Raw genomic sequence first — 13746 nt, 5'->3', positions numbered from 1 at the left:
CACTCCTCTTGCATTTACCTCGTGCTTTTTGGTGCGCTTGCGGTATTTACAGCACAAGAAAATGGAAAGTATAATAAGACCTATAATACCAATTGGCATCAGAATTTTGAACAATAAGCTTTTACCTATGCTAGCAAGCCAATGACCTACATTTGAGAGACCATCTACCAGTCTCTTCCAGGCACTATCAACCTCGAGTGGTTTGAGTTCTTTTGCCAAATTAGTAATGTTTTTCACATATCTTTTGATCTGTACACTTTTATCCGGAATATAAGTGCAGCAATGTTGCGCCTTCAACATCCGGCAGACTCCGCCCTCTTTCGCTAATAAGGTGTCAAGAGCAAGTCGATTCTGCAAAACCATTGATCTGATCGCAACCATTTCAGTATTGACCAGCAGAAATCCATGAGCTGTTTCAGTAGACAGCACATCCACTATAGTAGACAATTTGCAAATTCTGTGAGTGTTCAGAACCACTCCCACTCCAGGTATCAGTGCACTGAAAATACTACCCATAATTTCACCTATACTTTCTCTTTTACTACGCACTAAGCCATTAGTATCTTCATTGCTTCCAGCTTTCCCATTCACATGGTATATTTTCGGGAAGACAATGCCAAAGTAGCAGCTTCCATACCAGTGATCCGGCAATTTGAAATAAGCCTTGTCCCCACAAATATAATAAATTCCAGGAAACACAGGCTCTGACCCATTTTTGAAACCCCAACCTCCAATTACCTTGTAATTATGTTCGCATTCACTGGAACCAATGAAAACATTATTATAATAGCTAGTCTTCTCGCGGTGAAGACATAGCTTGCCTTTCTTTTCAAAATCCAGCAACAGAGCAGGACCCGCTCCACCAGATGAGGTGCCTTCCATGTTCTCTGCCCACTTTGGCTTTTTCTGACTTTCGTCATTAGCCTTCTTTTGAATTTTAATTCTTCTTTTCTCTGCCATGTTCAGGAACATCTTTTCCTGCTCACGCAAAGAACAAGTCAAGTTATCTCTGTGTGCGTCTGCTATGTCAATGTTACCTATAGTCAGAAAGTAGTCTCCCATATATCTTATGGTGTCACTTTTGGTATGTACAGGATTCAAGTTCCCACGTATAGGAAGTTCAGAAAAGATCACGTCATTGTTAGAGTAATAGTACTGTAACGGTCCTCTTTTGTAAAATAAACTAGCTAAAATGCTACAGGAGATTCCATATGTCAATGGCAGGTGATGGTATGTCACGCCTTCAGCCACAGAAGTAGGTAGCTTCATGCAGACATAGCAATCTTCAATTTCCATAGTCTCTACATAGTGTATTAACAAGTTTGCGAAAACATTTAAGTGTGTCTTGTTCTTAACTCCATGATAATGTAGTCCTCCCTCATCTGATGCTTCTAAGTTCTGTTTTGTTTGTCTCAGGGCTCTTTCATGTCTTGCTACACTCTGTGTTGTTAGCTCCTCACTGTCAGTATTTACAACTTCAGTAGGGACAATGTTAGTATCTTTACTTACAGCAAAGGGAATGAAAATTGTTAGTCCTATCCAGATAACTATCAGTACTACTACACTACATATACACACCTTGCAACACGTCTTAAAACGGCTGCAACTAGGTCTACCATTCACTGTTGAATCAGACATTTTGGCTCAGAAGGAGTTTCTCGACCCCTCTTTTTGGCTTTACACAACTAGCTTACTTTGTGCAAATTCACGGTGGTTCGTCTTCTTCTTCAGCTGAGTACTCAGGGACGGGCTCTCCGTCGCTCACGTCAGTTATATCAAGATCTTCAAGTTCTTCCAAAACCAGTGTCCATTCAGGAGACTTGTACTTTTTGTTTTGTCTTTTTATTCGTTCACTCCTTCTTTTGGAAGAGTCTTCTTCTTGCTCTGCTATCCGAGCACTTCTTCTTGCTTCTGCACGTTTTTCTTCCACTGTCTTTATCCTTAGTCTCAATCTTTTTACAAACCTAGGCTCAAGGTTGTTTCTTTTCTTTAGTCTCTTAGTCGGTACTTGGACTTCACTTTCTTCTCTTATTCTCTTGTTCTCTTTATCTTGTGGCAATTCTTCTCCACTTTCTTCTTCTACTTCCCCTATCTGGCTAGTTCCAGGGCTAGCATCAAATTCTTCTGCCTGGTTGCTAATCTGGCCTTGTTCAGGAATATTTTGTTTTTGGCTTTCGATTGTCTTTGTTTCTGTTTCTGTTTCCTGAACCCGTTCTTCTAACCCTCTCTGATCCTGTTCAAGCACTTCGATCTCTTGATTTTCTTCTGCTCGAACTATCACTCTATTTCTAGTCTCTCCTTTATCTGCATCAGGTGTTAGCGGTGGTGTATCGAACACCTGCTCTGTCCCTGTCTGACCTTCTCCTTCCTCAGTTTTGATGTGAATCTCAAGCGGCTGAGGTTCTTCGCCTGTGCCTTGCTTTTCCTGACTAGTCCACTCTCTACCTTCACTAAGTCGCTCTCTTGTTCTGATAGGATCTTCGGTCAGATCAATCATCGGTATCCATTCTTCTGGCCATATGCTTGGCAGCTCGTCTTCAGCTACTCCTGGCTCAGTTTCCTGGACCTCTTCAGCAGGCTGGATTCTTGGCAGTTCGTAGTCAACTACTCCTGGGCCAACGTCTGCTGTTCCTGCAACCTGACTGGTGCTGGGCTGCTCGTTGTCAGCTGCTTCTGGACTGGCTCCTGCAGGGTCCTCTGCTGGTTGCCCTTCTTCTGCAAATTCTTTGTCTGGTAATACCTTCTGGGTGTGTCCAGCGTGGATCCACTGGGGAACACCTGCGACCTTCACTGCAGTGGTTGTTACCAGGATTACTTGGCGTTTCTTTCCCCACCTTGGTGCCAGACAATTATTTTGAGTGTGCTTCTTTATTTTGACCCAGTCTCCTGGAACCAAGTTGTGGAGAGGAGTCGTTGGATTGAGGATGCCGTCGTCTCCAATCTGGCGAGAGATAAAACGCACTTGGTCACCCAATCTTCTGCAGTATTCAAGCACCAAATCATCAGTAATACTCAACAGTTTGCTTCCTGGCACCCATGCTTGTCTCATCACTCTTCCCATAATGATTTCATGGGGACTTAGGCCTGTCTTGCGGTCAGGAACACTTCTCAGTCCCATTAGGACCAGAGGCAGGGCCTTCACCCAGGTCATGCCAGTAGCATCTGTCAGCTTTGCTAGTCTGTTTTTGATAGTTCCATTTACTTGTTCCACTATTCCAGAAGCCTCTGGGTGGTATGCACAATGGAGTTTCTGCCTTATTCCAAAGGCCTTACAGAGTTCAGCCAGTATTTCATTCTGGAAATGTCCACCCTTATCTGATTCAATAATGTATGGTATTCCGAATCTAGGTATCAGTTATTTTAGTAAACACTTCGCTACTGTCAGTGCGTCACTTTGGGGAGTAGGGTAAGCTTCTACCCATTTTGAAAATACGCAAACAATGACAAGGACATATCGTTTCCCTTCACAACGGGGCATGGTGATGAAATCAATCTGTATCCTTACAAAGGTACCCCCTGATCTCCCAATCTTGCTCAGTTCAACCATTGTCCTCTTGCCTGGGTTCATCTGTTGACAGGACAGGCACCTCTGGCAGAGGGACTCTGCTACCTTCCTGAACTTCTTACTGTACCAAGTCTGTTGAAATACCAGAATCATGGCATCCCTACCAATGTGTGATCCTTCATGTATTAATCTTGCCATTGTGCCAAGCAAGTGTCGGGGTAACACAGGCATACCAGTTGGGCCCAAAATCACACCATCCACACGTCTCGGTCTACACCCATCCTCCTTCCATTTCTCTCTTTCTTGCCAAGGAGCCGATTCCTGCCACTCTCTCACTTCATCCCATGTAGGCACTTCTTCAAACACCTGAAGCTGGCAGCTGGTTCCTGGCCCCCCTCGTTTTGGATTTACAATATACCGATCTTTGGCACACCATTGGGCCACTCGATCAGCATAATCGTTTCCCAGTGATACTTTGTCCATGCTCTTTTTATGAGCAGCACATTTTACCACTGCCAGTTCTTTGGGCAACTGGATGGCCTCTAAAAGGTCATGAACAACCTTTGCATTCCGAATGGGAGTACCTGAGGAAGTCATGAATTCCCTCTGTAGCCACAATTGGCCAAAGTCATGCACAACTCCATAACAGTACTGACTGTCAGTATACACTGTTATGCGTAAGTCCTTCCCAATTTTGCAAGCTTTTATCATAGCAATCAATTCGGCTACTTGTGCAGACTTGATGTTATATAGGTAACCTGCTTCTTCAATTTTTGTAAAAGAGACTACTGCATAAGCAGCACTCAGGCCTCCTAGTTCATGTCTTAGACAGGAACCATCCACAAATAGTTCTTTATCATGTTCAGGCAACGGCGTTTCTTTTATGTCTGGGCGTGGTTTAGTACTGAACTCTGTCAGGTCAATGCAGTCATGTTCATCATCATCCCCACCTTCCATTTCCAAGGGGTCGGGGAGCAAAGTGGCAGGGTTCAGAATACCGCACCTAACAATGCTTACATTTGCTGCACCCACAAGAATCCTCTCGTATTTAGTCAGCCGACTAGGGGTGAGATACTGCGTTTTAGTTCTGGTCAATAGAATTACTACTCCATGCGAAACATACACAGTCACAGGATGTCCCATGACAATGGACTCACTTTGTTCTAAACTTGCACAGGTAGCAGCTACTGCTTTCAGACAGCCTGGTAACCCAGCAGCTACTGGGTCCAAAGTGGCAGAGAAATAGGCCACAGGCCTTCTGGTCGTGCCATGTTCTTGAGTCAGGACTGACAATGCGCAATTATCGCGAGTGTCACAGAATAAGGCAAATTCTTTGGAATAATCTGGCATTCCCAACGCAGGGGCTGTACACAGACAGTTTTTCAGTCTTGTGAAAGCCATTAGGCTTTCATCGTCCCACTCTACAATATCTGGCATTCCTCTCGTGGTCATTTTTATCAAGGGCCTGGCTAAGGCTGCAAATCCCAGAATCCACTGCCTGCAGTACCCTAATACACCCAGGAACATTCTGACATCTTTTTGAGTACGGGGCAACTGCATCTTTTGAATTATTCTCACTCTTTCTGATGTGACTTTTCTGACACCCTTTTCTATCTGGTGTCCTAGATATTTCACTGATTTCGCACAGAACTGTAGTTTGTCAGGGGCCACTTTATGCCCTTTCTCACACAGATGATTTAGGAGGGCAATGGTGTCAACTACACAGTCCCTATGACTTTTAGACGCCAGTAGAAGGTCGTCTATGTACTGCACTAACACAGAGTTCCCAGGTAAGATCAAAGTCTCTAGACATTTTTTCAAGATCTGATTAAAGATAGAGGGGCTCTCTGTATACCCTTGAGGGACCCGGTTCCAACAATACACGTGACCCTCGAAGGCAAAAGAGAAAAGAAATTTGCTGTCGGGGTGCAGGGGTATCGAAAAGAATGCATGACATAAATCAATCACAGTGAACCATTCAGCATCCCAAGGAATCTGGTACAATATCACTGCAGGGTTCGGGACAATAGGGCAGCAAGGAACTACAATTTTGTTAACCTTTCTCAGGTCTTGCACTACCCTATACTTGCCACTAGGCTTTTTGATGCCCATAATCGGTGAGTTGCATGGGCTGCTCATCACTTCCTGTATGATGTCTCCTTCTAATAATTTTTGTATTTCCAGAGTGACACCTGCTTTCACTTCAGCATTCATTCGGTAGGGCCTAGTGTTAGGATATACTGCATTGTCCTTGATGGCTATCTGTATGGGGTCCACATCTTTCATCAACCCCACATCTTTTCCAGTGAAATCCCACACCTCTGGCTTTACTGCTTCCTGGAGTTCTTGGGGCAAGTCCTGCAGGGTCAATCTTTTAATTTCTGAGTCAGGTCTAAGTAACAATAATTTATAAATGCCATCTTCATCTGGGGTCTGTATTTCAACACCTTTTGGTGTGCAAAAGATGGTACAGTTCATTTTGCACAGCAAATCACGACCCAGTAGATTCACTGGACTGGTGTCACAGACGACAAATCTATGCATCTGTTTAAAATTTCCAATTGAAATCTCCATTGGTTCGGTAACAGGAGTACTAATCAATTGATTAGATACACCCACTACTTGGATATTTTCTCCCGAGAGGGGTAGGTTTGGAACGTCCACTGTTCTTACAGTAGAACGGGTAGCGCCAGTGTCCAACAGAAAGGTGACATCATTTCCGTCAACCTTTCCTTCAATATATGGTCCAGACTGGTCTACCGGCAAGGAAGCGCCAAGTACGCACTCCTCGTCCTCCCCTCTCAGGCCCCGTCAGTCCTGATCATTACAAAGGAAGGTATCATTTAGCAGATACTGCGAAGTTGCTGTATTTCTGTTCTCCCCGCTTTCCCAAACTTCTATCTCCTCACCCTCTGCCTGTCTTCCCCTGTATACCTGTTTGGGTGCTCGAGGCACCTGAACTGTTTTTACCTGGGGTTGAGTCTTTCTTGGTCTTTCTTTCTGCGTCTGTGGAGTTAAATCAGGAGTTTTTGCATTATCATCTAATAATTGGGGACACTCGTTACGCCAGTGTCCAATTTCGCCGCACTGATGGCAGGGAAATTTCTTCATAGCCTCTTCCCTGCAAAATTTGGGCCGGGGCTTTCCTCCACCCCCTCCCCCAGGACTTTTGTTCTCAGCATTCTTAACCATGTTACTCAATTGTTTTTCCTGCTGTTCTGCGAGCTTCACCTGAGCCCACATCACCTTTTCCTTAAGGGCCTTTTTCTTTTCTGCCATCTCGTCCTCGCAGTACTTAGCGTACCGCAGGACCTCATCCATTTTCTTAGTATGCCAACAGATTTTATTATCTTTTATCCACTGACAAATTTCAGGTCTTAAACCATTTACAAACCTGTAAATAAAGTGCGTCATGTCCTTCAAATCGATGTTATCAATACCACTGTATGTTTTAAATACCTGCAATAACCTCTCATAGAAGGAGTGCACTGTCTCGTCCCTTTCCTGTGTTGTTCTATCTATTTTTGTCCAATCAGTTTCTTTTGCGGGCACCTTTTCTTTCAAATGCTGAATTACCTGCTCATATTTTCGCATGACATCCTTTGATGGCTCCCCTGTTTCCTTATTTCTTGGGTACTCCTCACTGGGCCAGTCTATGGCTATTTTACACTGGGTCCACAAATCTACCGGAACCACAATGTCGAAAAACCCATCCAGGTCTTTCCACAGACATTTCTGTACCTTCACGAACCTCTCCACCTGCCTGTACCAGTCAACTGGTTTCTCTCGTAATTTTGGAAAATCGTTCGTGAAGGACACAATATCCTGCCTAGACCAGGGGACATGCACATATTTCCCTCCTGGAACTTCGCGCATGGGGCATAACTGCTCAGGTTTTTCTACCTCCCTTAAAGCAAATTCAGGAGTCACTTGTCGGGAGCGAACCTCTTCCCTCTTTTTCGCCCACCTGCTTCTCCATCTTTCCACATCTCCCCATTTCTGCAGTACCCCATTAATTCTTTAATCTGCAGCTTTTTTCCCGCCACATTCAGGTGCTCTATATCTTTGTCTGAGAAGTCTGCTCTGTACGGTTTCTGTAAGGGCTTGGATTTTGAGATATCTACCCCCATACTAACTGCTGTTTCGGTCAGTTTTTCGTGGAGCACTCTGGTGTTCCTTGTAAAGCTTTTACATATGAACGACAATTCTTCTTCAGAGTAAGTGTTCAATCGATCCAACCCCACATTCCCTGCCATTAATTCTTCTATTTCTACCCTCAGCTTGTAGAGGTCTAAAGGTTTCGTTTGTGGAGTTTGTTTTTCTAATTCACGACTCCAACTCTCAATTTCATCCGGAGTTACCAGAGAGACATTCCTAGTACCTGTTGCTGTCTCTAATTTAATTTCTTTTGTATTAAAAGGGTTATATCTCTGCTGCAATCCCTTTCCGGTCGGTTTGTTTGGCAAGTCCAAGAACGCAACTTCAGACTCGCACTCACTGGACTGATCATCTATGATTATCGGTTCCTGTCTCGGGGGTGCCATGACTGGGGTCATAACTGGAGTAATCGGATTTCCCTGACCATTTCCGTATAACGGGACCACCGGTCCAATAGTTACTGGAATAGTCAATGCCTCAGGACTGGTATTTAACTGGGAGATTTTCTGAATTATTTCTGTCCTTTGTCTAGTTAGAGCCTCTTGCTCTTTTTCCACTAGTATCCTTCTTAAAGTTGTGTCATGTAATATCTGTGGGGTCAATGGAGGAGTAAAACTCGGGGCAGTAGGATGCGTTTCACTTGGTCCTCCACCATAATTTGGTTTCGGGAATAAAGTCCCAGTATTAAAGGACCTGCGCTCTTCCCCATATGGAGGTTGAACAAAAGGCAGTCCTGAATTCGATGGTTTCTCTTCGCTTTCATACAGGGGTCTGGGAAGGAACATTTTTGTACGTGAGTAATTTTCTTCCTGACCTACGGGCACTTTGGGATATATATCCCTTGTTTCCGTCGGTTCGGGTTTCTCAAAATAGGGTAACCCTTGACCACCCCCTCCCAGTCCTAGGGACCTGTCTTCTTCCTTGAGGAAGTGGCGTCGGGGAGCATCTCCTACACTGGAAGGACGGGTTCCCTCATTATAAGGTGGCGGACTTCTGGTACAAATGTCATCTATCAATTCATCATCTGATTCCCCCGGGGCCCCCCAATGCTTACACTTTTCAGTACTTTTCTCACCCGCTGCAGGGTTATGACATGCCGGCATCATGGGGAACAGACCCTCAACAATCATGCTCTGCCTCCACTGTTTCATCCTTTTATCCCTGGACTCCTGTTTCTGCCTGGGGTACCACTTGGTCAAACCCTTGTCCATTCGGGGTCTTTCTCTTTCAAAAGCCTCAATCTCCCATTCCTCTAATGCCTCATACTGCGTTAGTCTCGGTCTGGGATGCAATTCGTTCATCCGAGTCCTTAAATTAAATAGGATCCTACCATTGAAAGTACCATCTAACGGAAAAGCCAATACTCCGTCATCTTTTGTGTACTTCACCCAATTCTCCAACCACACACAGGTATTGTAGCCTCGGTCAAACATCATGAATGAGGCAGGAGTATTAGGTGGTGGGACAAGAACACCTTCTCTAGATTTAATCGGTTTGTCCGTTTTAAAATAATTTTTCACCTTACTTATAAGGGACATTTTTCTCTTTGTTCCGTACATAATATCGTATCTATTAGTCTTCCACTGATCCCTTTCAAACCCTAGGTGCCTTGGATCAGGTCGAGTTCCTGTAGTCTGCGAGTGCCACATACGACTTCTCCGCTAAACTTTGTTTACAAACTACCTCCAATCAGAACGCACTTCAGAAATTCGTGCAACCAATGGGTGCGCGACTCTAAATAATCTCGGCCAATGGGTGCGCGGCCCCTTCGTGAGATAGTTCCCACGCTCCGGCGCTCACCCCTCCTTTACAAACTCAGCTCCGCTACCCGCCCGCTGCTTCCACCAATCCCAGCGCGGCACAGAGTGACGTCAGAGACGCTTCGCGGCTGACCCCCTCCCTTCACAAGGTAACGGAAACTTTCTTTCTTTTAAAGTGCTCAGTGCTTGGTTATTTTACAACAAATACACATTCGCCACAGTGCTCAAGTGTCTAGACAGAGAAAGAATTGTTTTACTGCAAGTAAACTACTTCCATTTACTTTTCACTCGCTGCGGGCAGATCTCTTCCGCCTACCCTTCACTCTAGCATCGGTGAACCTGTTATTCCCCTAAACTCATCCACTTCTTTCCGGGATATAATCCGAGTTTAAGGTTTCTCAGCGGACCCCTCTGCTTTCACGCTAGCTCCGAGGAACCTGCTACTCTTCCGATGTGACCCTTACTAGGTTACGCCACTATGGGAATTTTGCCAATGAACCCCGTTACTGTCATTTATTCACACATGTATTCAGAAAAACCCTAGTTAGTGCTTCCCGGTTATCCTAACCTGCACCTAACTTTCCTCGAGCCTGTGACCTCAGGACAATGGATTCTATTCACCACTTGCCCTTTCAATTCCCCGGGGAGTTCGGACAACATGAAACGATACGGTTTACAAATGCATGGATTAGTACATATAACAATATAAGAACAAGAATAATAACAATGCAAAAATTCATGAGTTTCAGCAGCGTATTCACAAGAGAATGATCAGGTCTCTTAGAACAGCCGCTCTTCTAGCAGCATCAATATACTAGCAGCTTCCGACTCAACTAGTCCAACTAATCCCTGCCTTACTCTCAACTAGTCCCTAACCATCCTCTAGCTACCAGAAAACTGATAGAGCGCGCGAGGCCACCCGACCAATAGTTTTCGCCGTTTCCGGCTTCAGGGCCCATATACTTTCAAATCACCATATACATTAATCAGGTGACTTCACGAGCTCTACCAAGTTGATGTGTGTGTGTTCCCTGCTAATAATTTTCAGTGCACCCGACTTACCATCCACCGATGCGGGTACCTAATGACCACAATGAATCAGGGAGCTAGCTGTAGAAGAAAGGCAGCAAAATACAAACCCAAACAATAACATTCAAATACTGTTTAAATGACCACGGACAACTGGAAGTTTTAAAATGTTTATCTAAAATTCATTATTTTCTTGCATGAGGTACAGTAAAATAAGGCAATCAATAACCAAGATAACGTAAATTATATAGGCATAAAGAAATAATGACAGGGTAATCATTCAAATGTAATATGAAATGCAGATGGAAAATACTATAAAATCTCAGAAATGTTTAAGCATGGACAGTTTATGCATGAATAACTATGGGAGGGCCTATAAAGAGTAACACGCTTCACTTAAGGTGAATGGGCCTTTGAACAATCTAGGCAATGAAGTTCTAGACCATATCAGAAAATTACAAACTGCAATGCAAAATATAATTTCTAACCAGTGAGAAGACATAGGAACAAACCTTTGAAAAATATGTAATTGACTTTCAATAGTTGCGGAAAGGCATGGAAAATATAACATATGCAATGATGAACTTTATTAAAGCAAAAGTTAGAAATTCAGAAGGTGCAAGATTTAAGAGTTTCAGAGCAATATTTACCTAGAAAGGTGTGGAAACCAAACCCTGGCCACGGGTCAGTTAAGGACAGGAAACCCTCAAGGAAGGATACCCCTCAAAGGACAGCAGGTGCAGAATGGACACCCAGGACAGAACAGGATACCCTCGGAATAGGAATCAGGACAGGACCCTCAGGACAGGACAGCAAACCCTCAGGACAGGACCCTCTTCAGGACAGGACCGGAACCCACAGTTCGGAAGCAACGCCTGCGCTCTACCCGCTCTGCAGCTATCGATCAAGACCCCGATTGGGTCAGCGAACTCCCAGCTAAGTGCTTTGCCAGCACTTTAAGGTTCAGTAGAACCTCAGTCTATGGTCAAATTCGGACAGAGTGCTTCGCAGCGCTCTGTATCTTCAGTCACCTATTGAGTGCGTTGGGTCAGTGACAGGTCAGCTAAACCAGACAAGTCGGACGGTTCACTAGGTGAACCCAGGGTAGATATACAGTTTGGGGACAGTGTACCACCCCCCAATGTTGCAAAGTGTCAGAATCCCTTAATTTCGATTGGTCCTAAGGTAGGATTTGGGTAACACACCAATCACGACATAGTGTTTCAAGCCTACATTTGCATAATAGGGTACCGCCTAACTAGATTGGGGTTCTCATGAGAACTGGTGCAGAAATACAATGGTAACTTTAACATTGTTGCTCTGTGAGCACATATGATTGGTTCAGCCGAGTTTTCGGGTCGTTTCTCAGGAGCATCTTGCTCATCACTGCCAACTGGCTGTGTTCCATCAGTCAAGGTCTGTCATGCCTCGGCAAGTCGCGCAGGCGCAGAGGGACCTCCAAGATGGTTCTCGGCACAGACAAAACCCCATTCCCCGCGGTACATGAAAAGTAAGCGAAAACAAATTAATACATAGTAATGTCATTAAGAAAACACATCACAGGATTTATACTTTTAACTCATCATCAAGAAATAAAACTATTGCGTTTAAATGTTAGCCACATTGATACAGTCACAAGAGCAGTGGCACGAGCAGTACCACATGATAAGCACAGCTATGAATTACGCATGCGCATAACTTTCCCTCCACTTCTGCAGACGCGTCAGGACACGTGAGTGTGGCTGACGCATGCGCAGTAACTAAATACAAGCGGCGGCCATTTTAGATGACTTGAGTAAATTATTTTAGTAAAACACATGTGCAAGCTTCACGATCCTTATCCAAACTAAACATAAATGTTAGTAGAACATACACTTGTTACCGTATTACACATAAACGAGGTTCTTGACTTCGGCAAGCCGCAAAATATGCGAAGCTTTGCTTCATCAATCCCACCTCAATGAGACAGGAAAACATCAAGAATACTGAAACTGAAAGCCCACCCATACTGCTGGTCACCATAAAGAGGCTCTCATTCCCAGCATACTTCTGACATACCAGGCAAAATGAAGGCTGTAATGCCAAATGAGGGAAGGTGGGTTGTTGTGACTGGGGTGCATATGAGTCACGACTAGGAATAATGAAGGTTACCTGCAAATAATTGGGCAAATACACATATGCGACTCATCCACACCCCAGTCATTACTTATGAGGTATACCAAAGCAAAGAATGGACTTCATTAACACAAGATCCTGGACCAAAGATTTCAATGCACATCCAGTGATTTATTGAAAATGAGAAGTATCCCAGCACAGCAGAGCTTACAATAGCACTCACAAAGCTTTTGTCCATGCTCTGTAGTCCACAAAGTCTATAATGGTGAACAAAAGTGTGAGGAGAAGTCCAAATACCAGACCTACAAATCTCAAATGGCGGCTCCACTGAATTCTGCCCAGCAAGGTGATTGATTTCTTATTGTCCTTCCTTGAATCTCATGAGGCACAAGGTCAGCCAGAATATGCCAAGACAATTGTGGACCTGATCCAATAATTTATTAGCAACAAAGAAACTGTCTTCCTTGATTTTCTTTACCCAAAGTCACAAGAAATGTTGTGATTTTCTTAAACATCTGAGATCTATCAAGATAAATTGTTACAGCTTAAACTACATCAAGAGTATGAAGGTCTTCTTCCAAAGCAGAAGAAGGACTTTCAGAAAAAATGCCTCCTGAGTTGTGTGAAAAGAAAGGCTTTTTAGGTACAAAGAAAGGATCTGCTCTCAACATTACCACATCTTCAGAAATGGTAAGAAAGGGGGACTCATCAATCAATCAGAATTTTGTAAAGCGCGCTACTCACCCGTGAGGGTCTCAAGACGCTACGGAGAGGGTGGGGTGCAGCTCCGGTTCATTTGAAGAGCCATGTCTTGTGGTTTATCCTGAAGGTGTGCAGGGTCGGGGAGCGTCCTATGTTAACTGGGAGCTCGTTCCAAGTTTTGACAGCAACATAGGAGAAGGCTTTTCCGCCAGGTCTGTTTCTGTGGATGCGGGGTGTCTTTGCTAGGGCAAGGTTGATGGAGCGGAAGTTCCTTTTGGGTGCATGGAAGTACTCTTCCATTGAGGTATTTGGGACCGATCTTGTGGAGGGCTTTGTAGGCATGGGTGAGGAGTTTGAAGGTTACTCTCTTCTCGACTGGGAGCCAGTCGAGGTCTCGTAGGTGTTGGGTCATGTGTACGTGTCATGGGGTCCCGAGGGCAAGTCTGGCTACGGCGTTCTGGATGGTTTGGAGCTTTT

Source organism: Lissotriton helveticus, chromosome 2_1, assembly GCF_964261635.1.
Source record: "Lissotriton helveticus chromosome 2_1, aLisHel1.1, whole genome shotgun sequence".
NCBI lineage: Eukaryota > Metazoa > Chordata > Amphibia > Caudata > Salamandridae > Lissotriton > Lissotriton helveticus.
This window is presented reverse-complemented; position numbering follows the sequence as displayed.